The following is a 25,327-nucleotide window of genomic DNA, read 5'->3' as shown; positions in this document are numbered from 1 at the left end:
GGTATGATTACTAGTTGTGCTACCTTGGACATTGCTATGCTCCGGTGGATAGCATACATCAAATCTTTGAACCATGAATTTTAGCATATTGCAGGAAGAGATAACCTAGTGGCAGACATGTTATCTCGAGCACGCTATGAGAATGAAGATGGGATGATCGATGAGGAGGAAGAAGATGACTTTCTTGCAGCTAAAAATGATGTTGCAAGAGTGAATTTAGCAAAGAAAGGTGTTGCTATAGCATTAACAGAAGCTTAGACAACAAAGAGAAGACACTTTAGATGTTTTGCATCTTGTGTATAGAAGTGTTTTTGGAAGACGAATATGTAGTAGAGTGGCTGAGAATTGGTCAATACCTTAGTACATTAACAAAGAGAGATGAATGGTCAGATGAGGGTGGTAGCGTATATATAAGGATGTTGCTCATTTTGTGGAAACATGTACGACATGTCAAATGTATTCATCTGTGAGACATCGGGATGTATTGCAGCCCACATATCGATTGTCTCTTCATTTTAAATGGGTGGTGGATTTAGTCACGATGCCTACAGGTCTTTGGCAAATGAGATATCTTGTGCTTTCTCGTGAAGACTTGACTAATCAAGTGGAAGGGAGAGCTCTACGTACTAAGACAACAAATGTTGTGTGTACTTTTCTCTTAGAAGAGATCTTTTGTCAATATGGCTATGTGGAAAAAAATACTGCAGATAGGGGTGAGCTGGATGCAAATGAAGCTCATGATTCCTTTGCACGGTTGGGGATAAATCTTGCTTTAACTTCAGCCTATAACCTTGAAGGAAATGGAAAAGTGAAAGGGGTCATCCACCTATTGTGAAGGCATTGGCAAAAGCATGTGGAGAGAAGGTAAAAGAGTGGCCATGATTGCTTCCTTATGCCTTGTGGGCTGACAGAAAAACTTATAGTGATGTTACAGGATATATGCATGCAGAATTGATGCATGTTCAGAAACCTATCATGCCAATAGAAGAGATGATAGTCACATGGAGTGTGCTACCTTGGGAGGAGGAGTTGAATCAAGAGGAGTTGTTGGCCTTACGCATTAGTCAGTTGGAAAGAAAGTCAAAAGACATAGAGGTAGCAATCACAAAGTTAAGGGCAGAAAGGCTATAAAACAAGAAACGGTTTGATAAGACATAGATTGAGGCCAAGAATCATATAAGATGGGGACTAGGTATTGGTTTATGATAGCAGTTTAGACAACCAGCATAATGCCATGCGTAGAGTTTCCAAAAGATAGTTTGGATCCTATGTGGTAAGCTACATATGCATTAAATGAGCTGGATGGGACAGCCATAAAAATTTTGGTAGCAAGGAAAAGAATCAAATTATTCAAGAGGTAGGAATCTAATACCTATGAGTGGCCAGAATTGAAAGAAAATAGTGGCCATGATACAGGGCCTAGCCAGGAAGATATAGAAGATGAAGAAGCAAAGGATATGGTTGTAGAGGATGAGGATGACTCAGAATCTGGTGACAACTAGGATTTTGGCACATATCGGAGGATGTGCAGATTCAGAGGGGGGTGGATGTCATGCCACTAATTACGTAGACACAGTGTGAAAAACTCTGGAGTGCATCATCATCTAACTTTCTTATTGATCTAGAGAGTCAATGTGATCTGAGTCATTAGTACTAGTGTGAGTGGCATGAATGGTCCAAAAATACTAGACTTTTGGACAATTTTGGCCTATTTTTGATATTATTTATTGTAAAAATTTGAAAATTTTAAAAAAGCTTCTATATTAGGATGGCATGCAAAAAGAAAGATACTTTTTAGCCAGTTATTGAATTTTTCATAAAAAGGACAAATGTGCAAAATCGTGTGTGTCACGATTGCTGTTGATAGACTGAAAACTGCATTTTGAACTAGAAGAAGAAGAAGGAGTGATTTGGGAGATTCGTGACCAAGTGTCTTGGGTGGCCTAAGGTTTTAACCCTCTTTTAAAGCCAATGGAACCATCAGATTTGGGTTTCGAGTAACAAAGAAGGAGCTGTTATTTTTTATCCACATTTTTGGTCTACGAGGGAGCTCCATGAGATTTAGTGCCTTGAGATTGCTTTTGAGTAGTGCCAAATAAAGGATCTCAGGTTCTGTCAATACATATTGATTCAATGCATTCTGCTTTGTCTTTATCGTGTTTACCTCTTGTCTATTCTTTTTCTTCTCTTCCATCTTTTTTCTCTACTTCCTTCTATCTCTGATCCCCGGTGGATACGACCTATCAACAAAAACCCCTCCAATAGCAGTGTATCTTGTGAGCATAGGTCTTTGATAGAGTATAAAGTCAGCTTCATTTTCATTTAAAAAAAGTTTCAAAAATAATCAAGTATAGCTCCTAAAATGTCAAAAAAACCAGGCCATTGTTAGAAACCCTAAATGTGACTCCATAGCCATTTTCACCTAAGCTCAAATCCTCATCATTTTCTCTCTCCTGGAGCAACCCATTGATGCTCTAATCTACTGTCCCATCATCAAATCAAGGAGGGGAAGGACCTGGAAAGATCAAAGAAGGATTGATGACCCCAAACTAAGAAGATTCAAGTTCTACATCAAGTCAAACATAGTCTTTACATAGTGTGTTTTCACACTGTCATTACTTGTGTCTCTTCATACTGTAATCTACTTTTCCACTAATAAAATCTAAGAATTTCAGTACATAGAAGTCTTGTTTGCATCACTTGTAGGTAATGTTGGAGCTGCCTACACCAAAGAGAAATCAATGATCTTATCTAAAGACCTTGAAGATGCTCCAAACACTCTACTTAACATGCCAAAGAATGAGATGTCTTTTCTTGAGGGGGACATGAATATGAAGACTAATGCAACTAATGCAAGCAAAGTCAATAAAGAAGAAGACCAGGAGAACCTAGAAGAAGAGGACCAAAATATCAAAGTGGTGGGCATTGAAGCTGCAAGAAAAGTGAAGAACAAGTATAAGATCAAAAAGAGCAAGCTGGACTACACCGACAAGAAGACTTGCAATGAATTGAAGATCTATGTAAAAAGAAATGTTGAAAACTACAAGGACCTCACGGTCCTCGACCAAAATTTTTACTGACTGTTTTTAGCCTTGTATTTCCTAGCCCAAAATTCTCTTGTCATAAGCTTGTAAACTCCTCATGTAGCCTTGTACTACAACCTTTGTACACTTTGTGAGGCCCCTATTATAGCCTCTAGATGTCCACCATGTTTGTGGTACCCACACTTAGCCTTTTCTGTGACAGTCTCTGGTGTTTTGCCATGTTTATGGTGTGCCCACACTTTGCAGATGTTGCTCTCACTAAAGCCTCTACACACTTTGTACTTCCTAGTTGTGATTGAGGAGGGGTGTTGAGATATTTGCGATAGCACGCACTATGGCCTCTTTGTATGAAGCAATTCTAGGCTTAAGACATGCATGTAGACTGAATCCCATATGCACAGAAAGGGAAATTGATGCCCATCCAACAACTATAAGGCATTGTACTTGACTACCACTTTTACATACATATGATGAATACAATATCATGATGATTTCCCATTTCACTTAGTGTCTTGGTCATTGTGAGTATTATACACAAGATTGTGTTTATGAGTCCAAGTCTCAATCTTGGAACCTAATTTACTTGTGTAATAGGTCAAGTCATGTCTACATCATCATGAGCTTAATCTTCCTCTTCAATCCACCATAGCCACTGCCATGCTCTAGATCCCACATCTTTTGATAGATAATGGTCTTACTATTCCTTTACTCAAGACATAGGTATACAAAGATCACATGATAATGTAAAGGATCCACTGAGTGATTTAGTGGTATGCAAATCTAACAGAGTAACTTATGCTATTAGGAGATTTGGTTTTGAGGATTATGCAACTCACCATTGTACATATATGGTGAAGATAATTGAGGATAGTCATTTAAGGAGGCTATTATATTCATAAGGATGTAGCAATGGATGAGAAAATGACTGCAATGGGGCCATTAAGACTTGGAATCTAGTATTTCTTTCCTTACCCAAATTTTCATGTTGAAAATGAAAGAAATAAGCTATTCAATTGTGTACAAACTTGAGCTATTACTCATTTAATTTTCTTTTATTGTCCTTATGCAACCATTGCTTTGAGAGAAAAGGGGAGAGACTATGAGAGTTTGTGTATGACTGTAGTACTTAATGAGGTGAATACCTTCTCCATTTCTTGCTTTCCTTCTCTCCATCCCATCTTGGTAAGAAGTTGAGTTGAGATTGTGTGTGAGGATTGAATTGTGAGAGAGCAAGGGATCTGATGAGGTGAATTTCTTCTCCTTCCCCTTCTCTTTCTTCTTCTCTTAGTGGTGGGCATGCTCATTGTGGATGCAAAGGAGTTGAGCTATTGCTTTTGGTGCGTATCACTTGGATCGTGGATCTCTCATCATGCCTTCAATCTCCTGACTACAATGTAGGAAGGTAAGTTAGTAGATTCACTACATCTTGAGACTAGTATTGTGTTCTTTGCTTTCATGGGTAGGAAGAAATGATTCATGAATAGTTTAGAGTGGAATGTGAGAAGACTATGTGAGAGGTACTTGGCCAAGGAGTATGAAGCTTCTACAAGAATAGAAGTTCCATCCAATGTCCAAAATGATAGAATCAATGATCAAGGAAGGAATCAACTACCAAGGTTCTCACACTCTTGCTGTCAAGAATCGCGTGGTGGAGGAGGTTGCTCAAGATGCTGCGCCGAACACACACAGAATGCACAAAGAGAAGCTCACTCAAGAGACAAGAAGAGAGATGGAGGCCAAAACGTTTTCTTGCTGATTTCTTCTTCTTCTTCCACACTCTTTTACAATGTACACAAAGTATAGATAAGATACAACATAAAAGGAAAGTGGCCTACTAAGTCAAACAATGCATAACCGACTACACTAGTCGACTGGCGCTATAACTATGCCAGCTGTAAATAGGTGTAACGACCTGAATATAATAAGTAATGAGTCAGTGGCCATGTGAGATGCATAATGACCACCGACGTGCTAAGTGTAGACGTGTGGACCCATCTAACCAGGCGGTCCATCATCCATGTTCACATGTGTTGAGCTTGCCATCTCAACACTCCCCCTCAAGCTCAACTGCATCTCTGCAACTCCAAGTAAGCTTCGAAACTTTTGAAGCTTCTCTGTACCCAATGCCTTCGTGAAGATGTCAGCTATCTGATCCTGTGTGCTGACATACACCAAGTCAATCTCACCTGCTAGTACCTTCTCTCTCACAAAGTGGTAGTGTACCTCAATATGTTTTGTCCTGGCATGGAACACAGGGTTCCTAGCCAACTGTATACTGCTCATGTTGTCACAATAAATGACAACTGGACCTTCCACCTGCACATCCAAATCAGCCAATAGCTTTTGCAGCCATACTACCTCACATGCTGCAACAGCAGCACCTCTATACTCAGCCTCTGTACTTGACAAAGCAACTGTAGATTGCTTTTTGCTGCTCCATGCAACTGCTGCACTACCAAGAGAGAACATGTATCCGCTGGTAGATCTTCTATCAGACATACTACCAGCCCAATCTGCATCTGTGTATCCAAATACCTGTACATCTGTACCTGCCTCATAGAAAAGTCCATAATGTAATGTGGACTTCACATATCTCAATATGCGTCTGACTGCATCCAAATGTGGCTTTCTAGGTACTTGCATAAACTGACTCACAAGACCAACAGCGTAGCTCAATTCTGGCCTTGTAATGGTCATGTAGATCAAACTCCCCACTATCCTCCTGAACATAGTAGGGTCTTCTATCTCATCCCCAACATCAGCACTCAGCTTTACATTCTGCTCCAACGGGACTGAAAGTGGTTTGCATGCAGTCATACCATACTTGGACAACATATCCAAGCCATACTGTCTTTGGGACAGCCATATACCATCATCACATCTGATCACCTCAATACCAAGGAAGTACCTTAGCTCACCTAAATCCTTCATCTCAAACTTCATCTTCAAACAGCCCTTGACTTCAGCAATTCCACTATCACTATCACCTGTAATAATCAAGTCATCCACATAGATGACTATGATGACCAAACCTGCATCTCCCTTTCTCACATAAAGTGAGTGATCAGCATCAGAAACATAAAAGCCAATATTGACAAGATACTCTCTAATCTTGTCAGACCATGCTCTAGGTGCTTGCTTGAGCCCATAGAGTGCCTTCTTCAACCTGCACACATACGTGGGATGCTCTAAATCTTCATAACCTGCTGGCTGATTCATATACACTTCTTCTTGCAAATCACCATGCAAGAAGGCATTCTTTACATCCATTTGCTGCAACCTCCAACCTTTGGCTGCTGCCAAAGCAATCACACATCTGACAGTTGCCATCCTAGCAAGTGGACTGAAGGTTTCATCATAATCTATGCCATATGTCTGGGCATAGCCTTTTGCAACCAGCATAGCTTTGTACCTGCTAATAGAACCATCTGCATTGTGCTTAATCTTATAAACCCATTTACATCCAATAGCTTTCTTTCCCTTCGGCAATGATACTAGATCCCAAGTCTTATTGGCCTCTAATGCAGCCATCTCCTCATCCATTGCTGCATCCCAATGAGCATGACCAATAGCCTCCTCAAAACATGTGGGCTCAACATCCTCAACTAGTTTCACCATATAAGCATAATGGTGAGCTGCATAACCCTCAAAACCAAATCTTTTAACAGGGTATCTCACCCTGCTAGACCTGCGTACTACTGGATCACTCAATGGAGTCTTTGCATTAACGCGTGCTCTCTGCACACCTGGAGTCCTCACTGAAGGAATGCCAAGCTCATCATCCAAGCTCTCTGAGCCACTGGAGTCTCCATCAAGAACTGCATCAATGCCTTCTGACACTTTATTCTTTCCTTCGTCTTTACCTGTAGTGCTACTAGATGCACTCGAAGATGTAGAGGTACTCCTTAGTCTCCCAGACCAAGGACTACCAGATGATGTCTCTGGTCCACTAAGAGTTCGTGATTCTTGCCTTTCAGCCTGCACATGAGTGTCATGATCATCATCAACATCCAATGCATCACCACTAGATGCATACCAACTGCTCATTTCATCAAAGATGACATCCCTGCTCACTCTGAACTTACATGTGACAGGGTTGTAACAGCGATACCCTTTCTGCTCTAAAGAGTATCCAATAAAGACACACTTTTCAGCCTTTGGATCCAGTTTCTTCCGCAACTCATATGGCACATGAACATACGCAATGCAGCCAAATACTTTCAAGTGTGAAACATCAGGCTTTTTACCTGTAAAACATTCTTCGGGGGTCATACCATGAACTGCAGCTGTGGGAGTTCTGTTCATAATATAAACAGCAGTATGAACAGCCTCAGACCAAAAATGCTTAGGCATATTCTTTTCAGCCATCAAGGCGCGTGCAACTTCTGCAATATGCCTGTTTTTCCTTTCTGCAACCCCATTTTGTTGTGGGGTATACCTGCATGTGAACTGTCTCTTTATCCCATGAGACCTCAAAAAATCACTGAACTCATTTGAGAGGTACTCTCCCCCTCCATCTGACCTCAGGCACTTTACTTTCAAGCATGTTTCTCTTTCAACTGCAGCCTTGAAAGTTCTAAAGTGCTCAAACGCTTCACTCTTTTCCTTCATAAAATATACCCACAGCTTTCTAGAACAATCATCAATGAATGTGACGAAGTATGAACTACCTCCAAGAGATACATTTTGTGTAGGCCCCCAAATGTCTGTATGCACAACATCAAGGATATTTCTGCTTACATCTCTGTCATGTGAAAAGGGTTGTCTTGCCTGCTTACCAAACTAACATGCTTCACATACCTTCTGAAATTCTGCAACTTTAAATGTAGGCAAACCTGTAACCAACCCTTTGGACTGCATTAATTTCAGCCTTTGTACATTTGCATGTCCAATGCGTTTGTGCCAAATTTCAATGTCTGCAACAACACCTTTTCCTTTGGCATACATAGCCGCATTCATAGTAGGAATTCCAGCATCTAGAGTGAACATACGTCCAACTCTACTTCCCTTTGCTACCAACCTGCACTTGTCATTGAAGTCTTCTACAAAGCAGCCCTTTGCATTAAATCTGACTTGCAGCCCTTGCTCTACCATTTGACCGACTGACACCAAGTTCTTTGTAATAGATGGCACATGTAATACATCTGAAAGACTCTTTGTCTTACCATCATGCAAGGACAAGGGAACTTTTCCAATGTGTGAAATTGGGTGGCATGAGTCATCACCCGTCTGCACATAACCTACATTCTGCAAATCCTGCATCTCTCCAAACCATTCTGCATGGCTGGTCATATGATTGGATGCACCTGAATCAACATACCAAACATCTTCATGGGTTCCCTTTCCTGTAACAGCATTCAGCATATGCTGCATAACGAACAAACGTTCATTTTTGTCTTTATTCTGTCGTGAAGACGATGCATAGTTTCCTTGCTGCAACTTACCACTGCGGATATCATCTCTCTTAGCATAACATTGGGCTGCAATATGACCTGTTTTGCCACAGTAGTGGCACACAATACCAGAGTTGTATTCTCTGCATTTCTAATGTGTCCCAGCATATTATTGTCAATTACTGCAGACAACCAATACATGACCTTTTTATCCTTTGCATTCCATTCTTTCCGTGCCTTTGTCTCTTCTGCAGTTGGAGGATCACTCATCTCCGGCTCCTTTTCTTCACCTGAAACGAACTCGTAGAGGCCTTTTCCAATAAGGAAGTTCATGACACGGAACTTCCATGAAGGGTAGTTGTTCTTGTCGAGCTTCTCAATGATGGGGCTTCCACTGTTCTCTGCCATTATCACAAAATTAATACTAAATAGCAAGCAAATCTTCTGCAACCCTTGACCTGTAGTGCACAGCAATACACCAGACAGTCTTTTTCACTGTCTGCTCAACAATACATGCAATCTGCAACCAGTTTGCAGATAAACCTTGTGTTTACTCACTGGTAAACACCTTTGAACTTACAGATCTGAAATCTATAACCTGCGCACCCACGTTCGGTCAATACAGTCGAAGTCACAGCGTACCCTGAAACTGCTGTCTGCAACCTTGCGACTCTAAAACAGGCCCTGAAATGGCCTCAAATGCCCAAAATAACTGCGGGAAAGCCCTAAAGGGCCCATCTGCAGAATACACAACGCTCTTCGCGCACACCAAATCTCACTGCAATCTGAGATTTTTGCTCTGCCCTGCTTCCGGTGCCTCCACAGGCACTATCCAAGAGAAAGAGTTGAAGGATGGGAGAGCTTCTTACCCGTGGCTTGCTTGCTCAAACCTTGCTTCTTCTCCTTTGCTTCAACCTTCGAAATCAGCCTCTCTCAATGGCGCGGCTCTGATACCATGTCAAGAATCGCGTGGTGGAGGAGGTTGCTTAAGATGCTGCGCCGAACACACACAGAATGCACAAAGAGAAGCTCACTCAAGAGACAAGAAGAGAGATGGAGGCCAAAACGTTTTCTTGCTGATTTCTTCTTCTTCTTCCACACTCTTTTACAATGTACACAAAGTATAGATAAGATACAACATAAAAGGAAAGTGGCCTACTAAGTCAAACAATGCATAACCGACTACACTAGTCGACTGGCGCTATAACTATGCCAGCTATAAATAGGTGTAACGACCTGAATATAATAAGTAATGAGTCAGTGGCCATGTGAGATGCATAATGACCACCGACGTGCTAAGTGTAGACGTGTGGACCCATCTAACCAGGCGGTCCATCATCCATGTTCACATGTGTTGAGCTTGCCATCTCAACACTTGCTACGTAGCAGAATAGGAGGCTTATTTGCTCAAGAGTGGATTAGATCAGTGAGGAGATAGTCATATGTGATTGCAACTTCCTTGTTCTAGAACACACAAGCCTACTTAGGATAGGATAGTAGAGAACTCAAAACATAAGTAAAACACTAAAAACACCAAAAAAACAATTATAGAATTGAGATCTGCTCATAAGATAGATCTTGTATTGGCAAATTTGTTCAAACTTATTAGACTATGTTACTAGGTTTGAAGTGTTTGAGAAGGCTTTCTTTTCTCTAACAAATAGGGTTCATAGCTTCTTTATATCATTCACCCTTTTTTTGTGTGGTTTGAGGATGGCAATCAAAGTAGTATGAAAACGCAGTCATGGATGTACCTATGCTTTTGTGATTAGAAAGCACATCACCACATTGATAGTGTACCTAAAAGGGATGTGCGAGGTAGGAGGCAAGCAAAAAGCTTTGAATGATGAGCATCATGCATCAATTTTGAAGCAATAACACGAAAGGTATGTCAAGTATCTAGCTTTATCATCTTTTAGGGTTTCAACAGGCATTTAAATCTACATTGCCATAACTCAATTATGGTTTGGTTGCAAAAATTAGACAATTTTTGTGTTTGAGTATGCATCCACATTGATCTGGTTTAATTCATTACTTTGAGTTGATTCATTTGTAGACTTGCAAACAAAACTTCTCATCATGATGATCAAGAGAACAGTCACCCACTTGCAATCATTAGGTTGATGTTGGACAATTGAAAATTTTTACTTGGTTTTTCAAACTTATGGATAAGAAAATCTTCAACTCGTAATCATCACCTCTTGCAATCCTAGATATCATTGCATACACCCACACTCATTGTGTGGTTTATTGTGGTTATTTACTTGTAATTATTGTTGTGAGTCAATTTAGTCACTTATAGTATCTTTGCTACACTCATGTGCATTTCTTCTACTTGTAATCATTCTCTCTATCATTTCTAGTCATGTTCACTTGTAGGCACATTCAATTGTAGTCAGATTCACTTGCAGTCATAGCAATAAGCCTCTCTCATGTAATCACTAGTCAACTCACTCATAATCACCATCTCATTGCACTCATAGTGCACCTATTGAGACCTTACGCAATTGCATTGACTAAACTTGTACACTTATACTCATCATTCACTCTTAATTATCCTCTCGCTCACTCATACTCATCATCCAAGGCAAGTGGGTCACTCATGGTTGAATAGGTAGTTCACTCACATATATCAACCCAACTCATAGGATAATGACTTATCACCCTTGCAAAAACATTTTGATATTCACTTGTTTTGATCTGATGCCCAACCTTGTGGTATGGCATCCCTTTATGGGAATCTATTGGGATTGGTAGTTTTAGTTGGTGAGAGTCCAAGACTACCTAGACCCTTGAACTGGGGTTCTAGGTTCCTACCGAGACTCTATCATTTGGGTGGTAAGTGTAGCCCTCTAAGGAACACGCTCCTAAAGGAAGTAGCAAAAGTGATATGAGTGACTGAACAGGACATCACATATAAGCTAGTGGTACAAGGTTTTGCCTTTTTGAGCCTGACTAGGCACTTGACTCAGAAAACAAAAATACTCACTCATAATACATTGATCACACATAGCCATAGCCCCTAGGCTCACTTGGGCACTCATATTCACACACCACAAGACTCTTAAAACTAAGCATGAATACACATATATACACTCGCACACCCACACATGATCCTAGATTATCGTGGATACACATAGTTGTATACACATCATTGCACACTTGTAGACATGATACGACTTGCACACATACATCACACACACTTAATTAGATCTCCATCCCATGTACCACTATCTGACATGCACTAGAAAACCCCATTGCACTTGTACCACAAATACACAAATATACACTTTCAATATAGGGACGCCCATTAGTGTGTATATACAAAATCACTTTTTTAGGCCATGTGAGCATGCATGCAAAGACACCACTCTTGGATTCATAGGCCCATTAACACATGTAGGCACAAGTACACTTAGAGTAGACACAAGTACAGTATGCTTCTAGGGAATATAAACATTGCCTTAGGTCAATAAACCTTAGGGTTAGTGTAAGACTTCACAAGCTTGTACACACCTAGATGCACAACATTCTTGCCAAGTCCCCACACATAGAAAATTATCAACCCTTGGCCACACCCTTAGGAACATAACTTAGCATAGTAGGATTGAGCACACATACTTAGAAACTATAGACACTCATCATATCATTTCACATTAGGGATACTCTTGCACTTATCCCTTCAAGTGCACATCTTTTGCACTTTTAATATGAATACACCCCCTCTACACTAGTCTTGCACTCGGTAGTCCTTACGTATTCAAAGACAAGATCCAAACTACAATCCTAGCCCATTTCCAATCTTAGCCCCACCCACAAGCCCTAGGTACTCCCCTTGATTAGGGCATCCTCGTAGGCACTTAGGATAGGGCCACACCTCATTAATACCACATGCATATCTCATAATCTTAGGCGAGGATTAGATATGCTTACACCCTACCTGAGAAGCTTCTCTCGTAGGCATGTCCACATCAACCTTTGGATAATCTCATAGCACTAGAAATCTTGCACACGTGCATTAAGGATCTACACCCTTCACAAGTTTACTCTCGTAGACTGACTCTAGGGTCACAACACACTAACTATGTGGGGTAAGTTTCTACATCTCTAAGCATACCATTAGGGTCATCAGCCACTTAGGTTTGTAGCCACATTATGTAATAGGTGTAGCATAAGAATCTTAGATCATTCCTTTAAGGCGTTAGGGTGTAGCATGTAGGTTGCATTCAAATCCTAAGAAACCTTCGCATTATGTGTCGAGATCTAAAACCGGTTGCCAGACACTAGCTCTCTAGCACTAGCTAGACCTCTAAGACACACAAGACACCCCATACAGCCCCGCAGCCAGGAGCGTCCAAGGGACACGCTACACTAAACTCTAATATCGATCTTGCTTTTGTACTAGGACATAGTCCAATGTTTTCCCTCTCCTACTCCTCAAAGGGAGATCCCATACACATTGGTATAATATACCACGTATCACATACATAGGAGGCAAGCTCTCGGTTGACTGCCATGGCCCCACTTCAGCTCTCTTGCATCTTGGGGATTGGCCCCTTGATGTGCTGCTCCAACATAAAGAACAAACATACAAGCTCCACTCTTTTGTATATCGAACGATCCAAGAGTTAATATTTCCTCACTAAACTTACCCCAAGGAACCGCTCATCTACCCTACAGCCTAGGGATCCTCACACACTCCACGTTGGTCATTTATTAGGCAATCAAGTGCTATGCATCTAGGTTTTGTACCATGTGGCATGCAAAATACAACTGTATGACCATTGTGCGAAACCATTATATGATTAGAAATCAGTCACCTAGTGTGCAAAACAATCCTTTAATGATTTTGGATCTACTCATTGTTGTTGCATTGCTAGAGACTAGCACCTAGTTTCCTTGTGCTACTAGTCTCCTTAAACTTAAGTCTTTATCGGCCTATATGCTATGCATAAGCCAAATGAATCATAATTTTATATATTTCTATCAATCTCTCACTTTTACGATCTCTTTTATCCCTAACCGGTTAGGTTTTGCCATGTTGCATAGGTTCAAAGTTCATTTATATGTCATTTTTTCTTATGGAAAGCAATAAGAATGCACTAAAACATAAAAACAAGGATGAGCTGAGGTTTAATCCTCATGTCTCAACCTTGCTACACATCCACAAACATTAATCATATTTTTTTCTAATTATTTATTGCAAAAAACCTAATTTTTCCCATTTTTATTTACTTATTCCTATTTATTTTCTTCAAAAATTATGAAAAATAGGACTTTTGAGCTCCCACTAATCAAAAGCACTCGGCCCCATTTTTATATTTATATTTTACTCCATGGGAACTTAAAACACTCACTAAAACCCCCAATTTCCATGATTTCTTCAAAAACCGCACTTTGTGGGTTTTACATGTTTTGAGAAAAAATGACTATATCATCAAAATTTTTGGTTTTTTCTTTCATTGCAGAGATAATCCTACATAAATGAGCAATTGTGTGGCAACTACAAAATCAGCTTTTAGTATAAGGTAAAATAGGAATATGCAAGTAAGAACCAATCCCGACATAAAAGCAGAATGAATTACATTAGTGGATGATACTACTCCCAAACTACCTGATGGAATACCTAATTCTATTAAGATGAAAATAAAATCATGAATTGATTCAGATAAACTCGTTTTACAGTTTCAAAAAATAATGCGGAGAAAGTATTCCATCGAGGAGAAACCGTTGGTTTGTGGTCTCGTCCCCACCAACCTCATTGGCGCTCCCAAATTGTTAAAATGCAAGCTCTCAAAAACATCAGCATATGCAACCAGGATCAATCATCATCAATCATTTTCTTCAATTATATTTCATCAAACAAAGAAAAAGACCACTTACTCATAGAAACCCGTGTGTTCAAGGTGCATATCCCAAGATTGAGAGGTCGTTGACGCTTCCTTCTTACCAGTAACGTGCTCTCCAACCCCAATATATGTCCTTTACCACTCCATCAGCATTGTTTTCTTCAAAATCATCATCACCCCATTGATGCGTATGAACAGCCCACAAGAGAAGAGAGAAGAGAGAAGAGAGAAAGAATAAAAAATCAAATGTTTAAATCCTCCATTAAAATGGGTAAGCTTATAGCCATCTCGTTCCTCTCTATGCCCTAATCAAGAATCTCCCTCTCTCTCTCTCTTCAAACGGGTGTGTATCGGAGAGGCATCGGGAAAATTTGAGGACGTGCATTGACGCTTCCCTCTCTATTCTATAGTTTTTGCATTAGTTTGAGGCTTCTTATTAAGCCTAAGGTTTAAAACATTAAAATAACCGGTTCATCTTTTTGTATTCACACTGTCCTGCAAGTGGATATTTCAATTTTGAGGGGGCAAATGGACTCGGATTCGAGATCTATCTGGACAGGCGGCTTTGCAACATCGAAATCTATAAACCTAGCCTTTTTTGCACACTTTCTAGCTCCCGGATCCAGTATTTGCTTTACAATGCAAAACCTTGCGGAGATTAAATGGGGGTTCAAACAACCTCCAATCGACGAACTGAGACTTGCGTTGGATTCCTAACGTTGAAATGCATCTAGGAAAAATCCAGCTCGACCATCCACCACCATTTGACTGTTCATGAAAATTTGGTCTTTGACACCTCTCGAGCACTTTTTCCGACTCCAAAAACGAGCTCCAGCGCTTCAAGAAACCGTCCAAATTGGGTGCTAAAATCCAATTCTCAACATCCAATCCCTTACCACATCAAGATTGTGACAAAAAATTACTCTAAACCAAAGAACATGAGGCTTGATTACTTTGCATAATCCACTAAAGGGCGTTGAAGAACTTTCTTGAGCATGACATACACATTTCTAGGAAAAAAGAAATATTTTTTATGCGCACAAGATTCACTTTGGTATGTTAAAAAGGAAGTATTGATAAAAAGAATAATTTCTTGAATCTAAACTATTGATTGAAAAATGAACTCACACTAAAAGATTACCACATACAAGTCCAAATGAGAGACAAGAACATGCTAAAACTAGTGATAAAACCCCAAGAATTTTGGGTCTTATCATGATCCATCTAGCTAGATAATAGCATAGGAAAAGTGCAACTATAGCAATGAATATATTTTGAACCCAAAAGAAAAACACATTTCTAGCCCTAAATGACCAATTATAGGCTCAACCATTGAGCACATCTTGGGATCTGACCTAATTAACCAAGTCATTGATCTTATCAACCAAGAGGTATAAGGATTAGAATCAAACCATGGATTATTCAAAATATCCTACTAGTCTTCCCAAGGAATTTTGAAAGTCCCTTAATGACTACAAAAGTCCACATGCTTTGATATTGGAGAACTCACCAACAATGCAATAGTACAATATCTTAGGGACCTCAAGGATTAGGGTACCATTATCTTTAAGAAGCTTCTGCATCAAATGTTGAATGCTCAACAATAAACTAAGATGTAAGTAGAATTGGATGGGATTCAACCTATACTTTTGAATGTATGGATGGTAGGTATGTCATTTGACTCCATCATCAATCTAGTTCAATGCAAACTTTTTTACCTCATAGATTTAATCAATTTTAGAGCTCATACGGCCCATAATTTTCTAACTTGTATAGCCAACACACCCACACAAAGAATACTAAGATGAAATCCATTTAGTAGCCAAACAATCAACAACTATAGAGTAGGGAAGGACCCTTACAACTTCATCAAGAAATTTGAGCAGTGTGAGTCTAATAACATTACTAGATGAAAACTAGGTAGGTACAAGACTTTAGGCTTTGCATGGGTAAGAAGGGTAGAACATGGTACACAGACCTAGATACCATGTATAAGTCCTCTCTTGCCACAATTAAGGACCTCTTCATCAACCAATTTTTTGAGGCTAGATATGGAGACAACCCTATTTTTTGGCTAACGAACATCAAGTAGCAAGAAGAGGAAACCATGAGAGACTATGCCTCCAAAGTATGAGGAATTCATTTAAAATTTCCAACCACCAAATAACATATTGCCAAGCCAGTCATCACAAAATCTTTTATTGTTGAGATGTTAAGCTCAAGATGAGCAAACATTCATGAACCTAGATGGCTATTTTCGTATTCATATCACTGATATATGGTTATTACCTACATCAACACATCTTTCTAGTGATATTTTATAGCTAAGAATTAGTTATGGAATATCTATCTAGTAATCTTTTTAGTTAGCATTTTCACAATATGGACCACTTATATATTATGTATGTTATACTCTCTCTTTATTCTTGGTAGATTATTATAGTAAAAAAAGAAGAAGAAAAAGAAGAAAGACTAGGGTTTTCAACTTCCTATATTGTGTCCATTCACACTATGTTGTGTGTCTTGTAAGAGATCAAGATCCCTCTCCCTTCCACCATCTTTTCATAATATCAAAGGAGTGTTTAGGAGAGGAGTTGTAAGTTGCAAGCACAAGACTCTATAAGGAAGTCCTACTATGGAGTGCACCTATGGAGATATCTCTCATATATTCTTTGATTGACAAGCCATCTTTACAAGCTTGGAATGCTTGAGGGAGTGTAGTAGACCTTGGTTTGAACTTTGCAGTTGGACCCCATTCCAAGCATGTTCTCGCCTTCATTTGGGAGCTAGAGGGTGTTCAAATGTGAATCCAATATGGTTCATGATCTCTAATAACCTCACCATTTCATAAACAAGTTACAAGTGTCGGTGTGACGAAAAATATTTGCAAACTATTAGACATGATAATTGTTGATTAGGGTATGATTATTTACTGATCTCAGTAGGGCTAATAGTTTACTTGAATTAGTTGGTTAATGATCAAATTAGATTTTTGGGTTTTACTGTACAATATTTGAGGGATTCAATCAAATTGTCAGTAGCAAGCTTGTCAAGCATAACTTCCATATTTTAAAGTTCATATTGACCAATTTTCTTATGGATAAAGGTTATTGGGACTACATTGAAGGAGATAATGCTAAGTCCCTAGAGTAACTGGAGAAAAATGCCACACTTGGGCAAGCCAAGGCATTTAAGGAATGGAACCAAGGTGCTCAGAAAGTTACGTATTAGATTTTCATCAGTGTTTCAAATAACATGATTGGGCATATACAAAACATAGATAGCTATATAGAAGCATGTAATAATCTCATCAAGGTTTTCGATACACATATCAAAGCTGCAATGGAAGTCTAAGACAAATAGTATCAAGTGTTGTAATTTGTCTTAGACTATGCATTGAAGACTAAGAGCATTGTTAAAGATCTTGGATCTATTAAAGTGTAGATTCATAATGATATAGTATGGCTATATGTTTGGATTATTTAGATAAGGAGTACAAGTGGTTTTGAGGTTCAATCAACACAAAAGGCACCATCCTTGATTTTGGAGATCTAATATCTATGTTAATATTAGAAGAAAAAAAATTGAGTCTTGCAATATCTTGGTCACACAATGCAAGAATAGTTCAAAACAAGTACTCTACTCTAACACAAGAAAATGTAGAGGTTGTGGTGTAGAAGCCACAATGGTGGCCTATTATGGTAAAATTAGGGGCAATCTCATGACTCGTAGGAGTAGCCATATACAAGTGGTAGATGCTAGTCTCAAGGCAAGGGGAGCCATAGAGGATGTGGGAGATAGAATGCAAATTATGATAATAGAGAATACTATAATCATAATCAAAAAGGTCATATTGCATATGACTATCCAGAAAAGAGAAGAGGTTGAAATAACAGAACTGGGAGAAGATAGCATAACAATTATGCATCTACCAATGATCACATTGATAATGAGAACTTTTTTTGTTATGCAACACATGATGAATGTAGTGATTGTAGATGTATCAATAGTAATAATGATAACTGATGATGTATGGTATGTGGATTCATGTGCCTCTAACCATATGATGTCTCATTGAGAATGGTTTAGAGAAATGAAAAATCTTGAAATGCCTGGTTTGGTGGAAATAGGTGATAATATAGTGCATCCTATTGCTCAAATTGGGAGTGTCCCATTGTTTATGCAAGATACGAAAGTTAAGTGTTTGATTGATGTCCTACATGAGCCTAACATCTCAAAGAACTTAGTTTATGTTAGGAAAATGACTGAGCAAGGATTGCAAGTAAAGTATTATCATAATGGTTCCTTTCTAGAAGATTTCAAGAATGAATATAAGCTAGTTGTAAAGGGAAAGCATGTGGGAATGATATTTACCTTGGATAAACTATACCTAGGTTGAAGGCTACTACATTTACACAAGATGTATAACTTGTGGTAGGTATTAACATTTGGCATTGGCAAATTGGCCATGTAAATGTGCAATGACCGAAGAAAAAAGCACATGAAATTATGGGGCTTGCCTATGTTCAAAGGGAATAATATATAGAAAGTGTCTAAAGCATACCAATTTGGAAAATAGAAAAGGTATGTATTTTCTCAGAATAAATATCTAAGTAGACATTTACTTGATGTTGTACATTCAAACATGTAAGGTCCTACAAATATTGCATCAAAAAGGTACGGGTGTATTTCACAAAGGAAAAAAGTAAGATGGTTTCTCACTTTTAGGACTTTAATAATCTGTTTGAGAAATAAATAGGTGCATAGATCAAGTGCTTGAGGTCAAATGGAGGAAAAGAGTATCTCTCCACCAATGAATTCAATAATTTTCTAAAATGATATGGAACTTAAAGGTAGTTTACATGTAGGTACACTCTACAAATAATAGAATGGTGTTGTTGAAAAACATAATAGGCGCATTGCAGAAATTGCATGAGTCTTGATGTGAAGAACATGCCTCATTATTATTGGAATGAAACCATTCTACAATTGTGTATAGAATAGGACTCCCACTACTATAGTATATGATCTAATACTAGAGGATAAGTTTACTAGTAAGAAGTACAATTTATGAAATGTTATAGTATTTGGATGCATTGCATAGATGCACGTTCCAAATGAACTAAGAAAGAAGTTGGATCCAAAAGCTAAAAAGTGTGTATTTGTTGGCTATTCCCTTAAGAAAAAGAATTACAAGTGTTATAATCCAGTTCCAAGAAAGATAGAGTGACAAAGATGTTGTATTTGATGAAATGAGTAATTGATGCCAGGAGGCATATTCCACGGTGGATTCCGTAAACTTCGATGACCGGGGCTCATACACAAAGTGGATTCTTTGTGCGAGAAGTTGATGGGGACGCCTGTCCTTTTTGGGCGTTTCATTAATTTAGTGTGTACATGGGTGATTCCATAGCGGGTGATTTCGCAAAATGCATATTAAATTAATAAACGTTTATGAGTTTAGAGTGCGCACTCGTAATAAATTAAGGTTAGGATTTATTTCTAACCAATTGATTTATTTATGTAGATGAAGACTGCTAGGCATTCACTTTTGTCGGTTTAATTGTATTATTTTACTAACGATTGTGAATGCTTCAGTTGATGTGTAGAGATAGCAGCAGTGGCGGAGGAAAGCAGTGGAGTCTAGCGAGTATTCGATCTATGGATTATATTTTGATAGGCGCCATGCCTATATTTTGTCATGTCTATTGAGGCATCGATTATTTATTATTATTTTGTATGCACCCATGCTCACGGATATGTTATTTCTATTTGGACATTGTATTGGGCGTGCCAGACTCTTTGGGCACTGTCCATTAGCTTTATTCCTATTTTTGTGTAAAAGCAAACTCAAAAGCTAAAAGCTTGCTATATTTTTGTAAATTGGGCTATTATTGAGCATGAAGATGGAATATACATAAAATACATGCTTTGTGAAGCGCTCACACAAGGCATGGGGGGAGATTGCACCCAATTGGTCTCTTGCTCTTGTCGTTCATGCTTCTTACCTTGTAACTTGTACAAAAAGTAGAGTTCATTGTTCTTGGGGACCTTCTGGGATTCACTATGCGAGCATACAGCGACCGATCTGGCACCAGTGGTATCAGAGCGAAGCTGAGATCAAGAGCTTCCAATCGCTATCCATCTCGTGCGAAGGCGGAGCTCCTGGAACGATCGGGCTCTACGGTCAATCTTATCGCGAACCGTCGATACAGGCAGAATTCTGGCGATCAAGAACCCCTGTTTCTGTCATTAGATCGCGAAGGACCGGGCTATCCAGGCGGAGGACCACTCCTACATCTCCTTTAACAAGTCGTGGACAACCAGAGTTAAGCTCATAACCTCCATATCTATTTCTTTTCAAAAGCTTAGTGTTGAAGCTTAAAAGCTTTAGGAAGCTTAAAAAGCTTCAAAATTATTTATCGAGCTGTTAGAGAAGGTCCGATTTTTCCACCGCAGTGAAAAAAACGCCCCCCCCCCCCACGAATCTGCACCGTTTTCTCTTTTATTAAGCTTAATCTTAAGCTTAATCAATCAAGTAAGACAAGTAAGTCAAGTCATCTCTGCAAGTCACCAAACTCCAGGCCACACACCACAGAAGTCAAGTTCTGCAAGTAATCTCTGATCAAGTTCTGCAAGTTCCTTAAGTCGACTAAGTTCTGCAAGTCTGCAACTCTACAAGTCACATAAGTCTGCAACTCTGCAAGTCAGACTAGTCAACTGGAGTCAGAACTGACTTGTGCTCAAAAATTCTAGAAGGGTTGTTCCTGCGCAGAAACTCCGAACTGCAAAGTTGTTCATTGGAAGGTACTCTATCCATACGCAAGTTCGCTGAAGCATTTTCAGCATACGAAGAAGGAAAAATCGCAGAATTTCTAAAGATTGAGAAAGATATACCCAAAACACATAAGCCTTGTATCCTCGAACTTGAGCTACGCTCATCCCGCTAACTTGATTTTGAGTGAGAAAGGTCTTTTGAGTTTTACAGGATGACGGAACCACATATGGATGATCTTATGGCTGAAGGTGACTTACCTGAACCTACAATGGAGCAAAAACTGGACTTAATCATGATGCAATTGGAAGAAGAACGAAGGGCTAGGCAAGCACAAGTTCAACTGGCAAATTTACAAAGAGCGTCTACCGACAAAGAATAACCTCAAGCTGAAGATCTGATTCGACGTACCATCGACGCAACCCTTGAAGCTCAAACCATCCTCAAGGAATCAAAGATAAGTAAACGAAGTTTCAAATTCCGTACTTTCAATGGCATACGAGAAGGAAAAACTGTTCTAGCATTCATTAGTCAGTTTGATGACTATTTCCATGAGGAAACCTATGCAGAAAAAGATAAAATCAAGTGTGTTACTAATCATTTAGTAGACAGAGCATCTCTTTGGTGGACTGTAGTACGCAAGAGCATAGATTGTCCTGCTACTTGGGAAGATTTCAAGAAGAAGTTCATGCAGAATTTCCTTCCACCACAATTTCATGAGAAAGCTATCAAGCAATGGGATCTTCTCCAGCAACGGGATCGTGAGCCTATTCCTCAGTATACAGAGCATTTTTGGAATGCACTCCTACAGCTACGCATGCTTGAAGATATACCAAAGGCGACACATAAGCGCAAGTATATGTCTGGACTTCTTAGATATTATTACGCTGAAGTTAACATGTTCAAGCCTGCTACTCTTGAAGACACCATTTCACTAGCTCACGACACTGAAGATAAGCTACGCGGTAGAGACAGACGACCACCGCAATTCCAAGCCAATGGTAACTATGGATCTAAACAATTCAATTCCAATTTTAGAATATTTAATCCAAGTCGTTTCTCTTCATCATCTTTCCGCAAAAATTGGGCAAAACCACCTGCATTACCATCCAATGTCAATCAAAACCCTAAGCCTATTCCACAGCCAAATCCAAATGTACCTAAACTTCCCGCCATTGCAAACAATGTAACCAAAGCCAAGCCAATAGTATGCTATAAATGTCACCAGCCTGGACATCTAGCAGCAAATTGTCATTCAAAGAAGCCACCAGCTCATATCAACTACCTTGGAGCCATGGACGAAGACGAACATGAAGATATGCCTGATTTCACTGAAGATGAGGACGACACTACTACTACTTTCGATACTTTACCAGGTATGCCTACTCCACATTCTTTATTGACTATGAAATGTTTGGTGCATGGAAAGGAAAAGACTATTTTGCATGATGACGGTAGTACTCATGATTTTATTTCAGCAAAATTGGTAAAGGAATTAAAATTACAGACTGTACCTACGCATTATCGCATCAAAGCTGCATTTTTAGGCACTAGGTATAATGGTACACAGGAAGTGCAAGACTTAGAGATTCAAATTGGTCCATACACTGAAAGAAGAAATTTCTTAGTTGTTCCATTACAGTCGAGTGACATTATTTTAGGTATGCCTTGGCGACACCAGCATAACCCAGATATAGATTATTCCACACACACAATGAATATTAATTTTCAAGGAAAATCTATTATATTATATGGTATGCATGCATCTAATGTCTTTCCACTGCTTTCGCATACTCAAGCTAAACGTGCATTACGCAAGAGTAGTAAATCCTATCTCATTTGGGTGAATGAATTGCAAGTAAAGGAAAATCATATGCACCCTAGGCATAAAGAATTTCTTGCATATTTTAAGGACTGTTTTGCAGAAGACCTACCACCAGGTTTACCTCCTTCACGTCCAGAAGACCATAAGATAGATTTGATTCCTGGCACACAACCACCTTGCAAAGCACCATATAGACATAACCAGATAGAGCAAAAAGAAATCCAGAGTCAAGTTGAGGAATTACTAAATAGAGGATTGATTAGACCTAGTAGTTCTCCATTCGGTGCACCTGTATTGTTAGTCAAGAAAAAGAATAATACCTATCGTATGTGCATTGACTATCGAGCTTTAAATAAGATCACTGTAAAGAATAGGTATCATATTCCTAGAGTTGATGACCTTATGGACAAACTGCAAGGATCTGCTATATTTAGTAAAATTGACCTTAAGTCTGGTTATCATCAGGTGAGGCTAGATAAGTCTGACATATTCAAGACTGCATTTAGAACACAGTTTGGTCATTACAAATTTTTAGTCATGCCATTTGGATTGACTAATGCACCTGCTACGTTTAGTAGAATGATGAACCGTATATTTTTGAAATATCAGTATTGTGTAATTGTTTTCTTTGATGATATTTTGGTGTTTAGTCAAAATGAGAAAGAACATTATGAGCATTTGTCATTGGTTTTTCAATTATTGAAAGAAAATCAACTGTATGCAAATCCTGAAAAGAGTGAATTCTTTAAAACAGAAATTGAGTATTTAGGTCATATTGTATCATCTGATGGAATTAAAGTGCCCTTTTTCCCATGCCCCTCCAGACTCCAACACATACTCCCTCTCTCTCTCCCCGCCATGCAACGGATGAAGGAGAGGGAGTTATTTAAAAAAATTGCGAATAATTCATTATCCTTTTTCCCGTGAAGGGGTATTCCCGCGGTGAACTACGGTTTTGAGCCATGGTTTCCTATGCACAACGCGGGGGTGGGTGTTTGTTAGTACACGAGGATGGAGCACTTAGGCCAGTGTTTCTTGGTTGCAGGAGATTTACTTCGGGTTGCTTTTGCGCGGGATCCAATGTCTTTTAATATTTCGTTGTGGAAATATTACACTCAAGGTATGTATCCAGAATCATTCTTTTTAGCCCACACCCAGAAATCAATCGACGAGCAGGGATATCCACCAAACAATCACAATGTAATATCCACGAACGTCCAAACAACAATTGATGGCTTGGCCTCCCAGTGAATTGAATAACAGAGAAGTCAAGGATGCACTCAATATTAACAATCATCACATGTTCTTGCGCTACCATTCCTTCTGGTTGCCTTAGGCTACCATGAGCCATTTTTTAGTTTGTTGTGACATCCTTTTGGATTGGTAGACCCAAACTCTCCAATAAATCCATACTCATAATATCTGTGGATGAGCTAGGCCACCATTGCATCTTTTATTAGGATTCCATCCACATATGTCTGTACCCTAGGGTAGTGCTTCTCTACATGATCCCACCATTCACTACCCACTCGATGGATACCAAAAGGTTCTACAACATAACCCATTCATAGGATTTTCTTTAACTCCTTACAAAATTTCAATGACATTTGGATTAGTTGTAGTAGATTCACATCCAATTTGACTTCCCGTAGCGTATTTGCTAGGTCAAACTCATGAACATTTGCCACTACTCTCTTCTGTTTCAACACCAACCGCACTTTTGGCTTCTTGATAACCTTAGGATCCTCCTTTTTCTTTTGATTTTTATTTTCTTTTGACCACAAGATCCTCTAAAACACCATTATTTTTAAGAGGGCCTACCTAGGCATCCAACATCTTCTTATCATCCCTACTAGGCTTAGGGTTAACTTTGCTTATCCTAGGGTCATCTTTCTAATTATCTTTCAATTTTTGACCCCTAGTTACTCCATTGTTAGGAGATAAACTCCCACTGATTGGCAAAGTTTCAACCAGACCCCATTGCTATGCCAGCTGTAAATAGGTGTAACGACCTGAATATAATAAGTAATGAGTCAGTGGCCATGTGAGATGCATAATGACCACCGACGTGTTAAGTGTAGACGTGTGGACCCATCTAACCAGGCGGTCCATCATCAATGTCCGCATGTGTTGAGCTTGTCATCTCAACATAGATGAATTGGTCAAAGGCATGTGGGATCTTCAATTGAAGGTTGCAAAATTGGACGAAAAAGGACAAGAGGAAAGGGGGACGGGCAACAGACCCTAAGCCTAGAAAAAGATGTATGTGGTGTGACAGTTTGCAGCACGAGAGAAAGGATTGTTTAAGAAGGTTCTTGAAGAACAGATCTTAAACAATAGGGTGAAATTTACCTTGGGAGAGGTGCTTGGCATTGCCAAGTGAGAATTTCATGATGAGATCATTGACATAATTAAAAGAAAGCATCTGTTTCTTGGTGATA

Source organism: Lygodium microphyllum, chromosome 25 (genome assembly GCF_053477565.2).
Source record: "Lygodium microphyllum isolate KBCC chromosome 25, Lygodium_microphyllum_v1.1.10, whole genome shotgun sequence".
Lineage (NCBI taxonomy): Eukaryota > Viridiplantae > Streptophyta > Polypodiopsida > Schizaeales > Lygodiaceae > Lygodium > Lygodium microphyllum.
The sequence above is the reverse complement of the archived record's forward strand: the minus strand, read 5'-3'. Positions refer to the sequence as shown.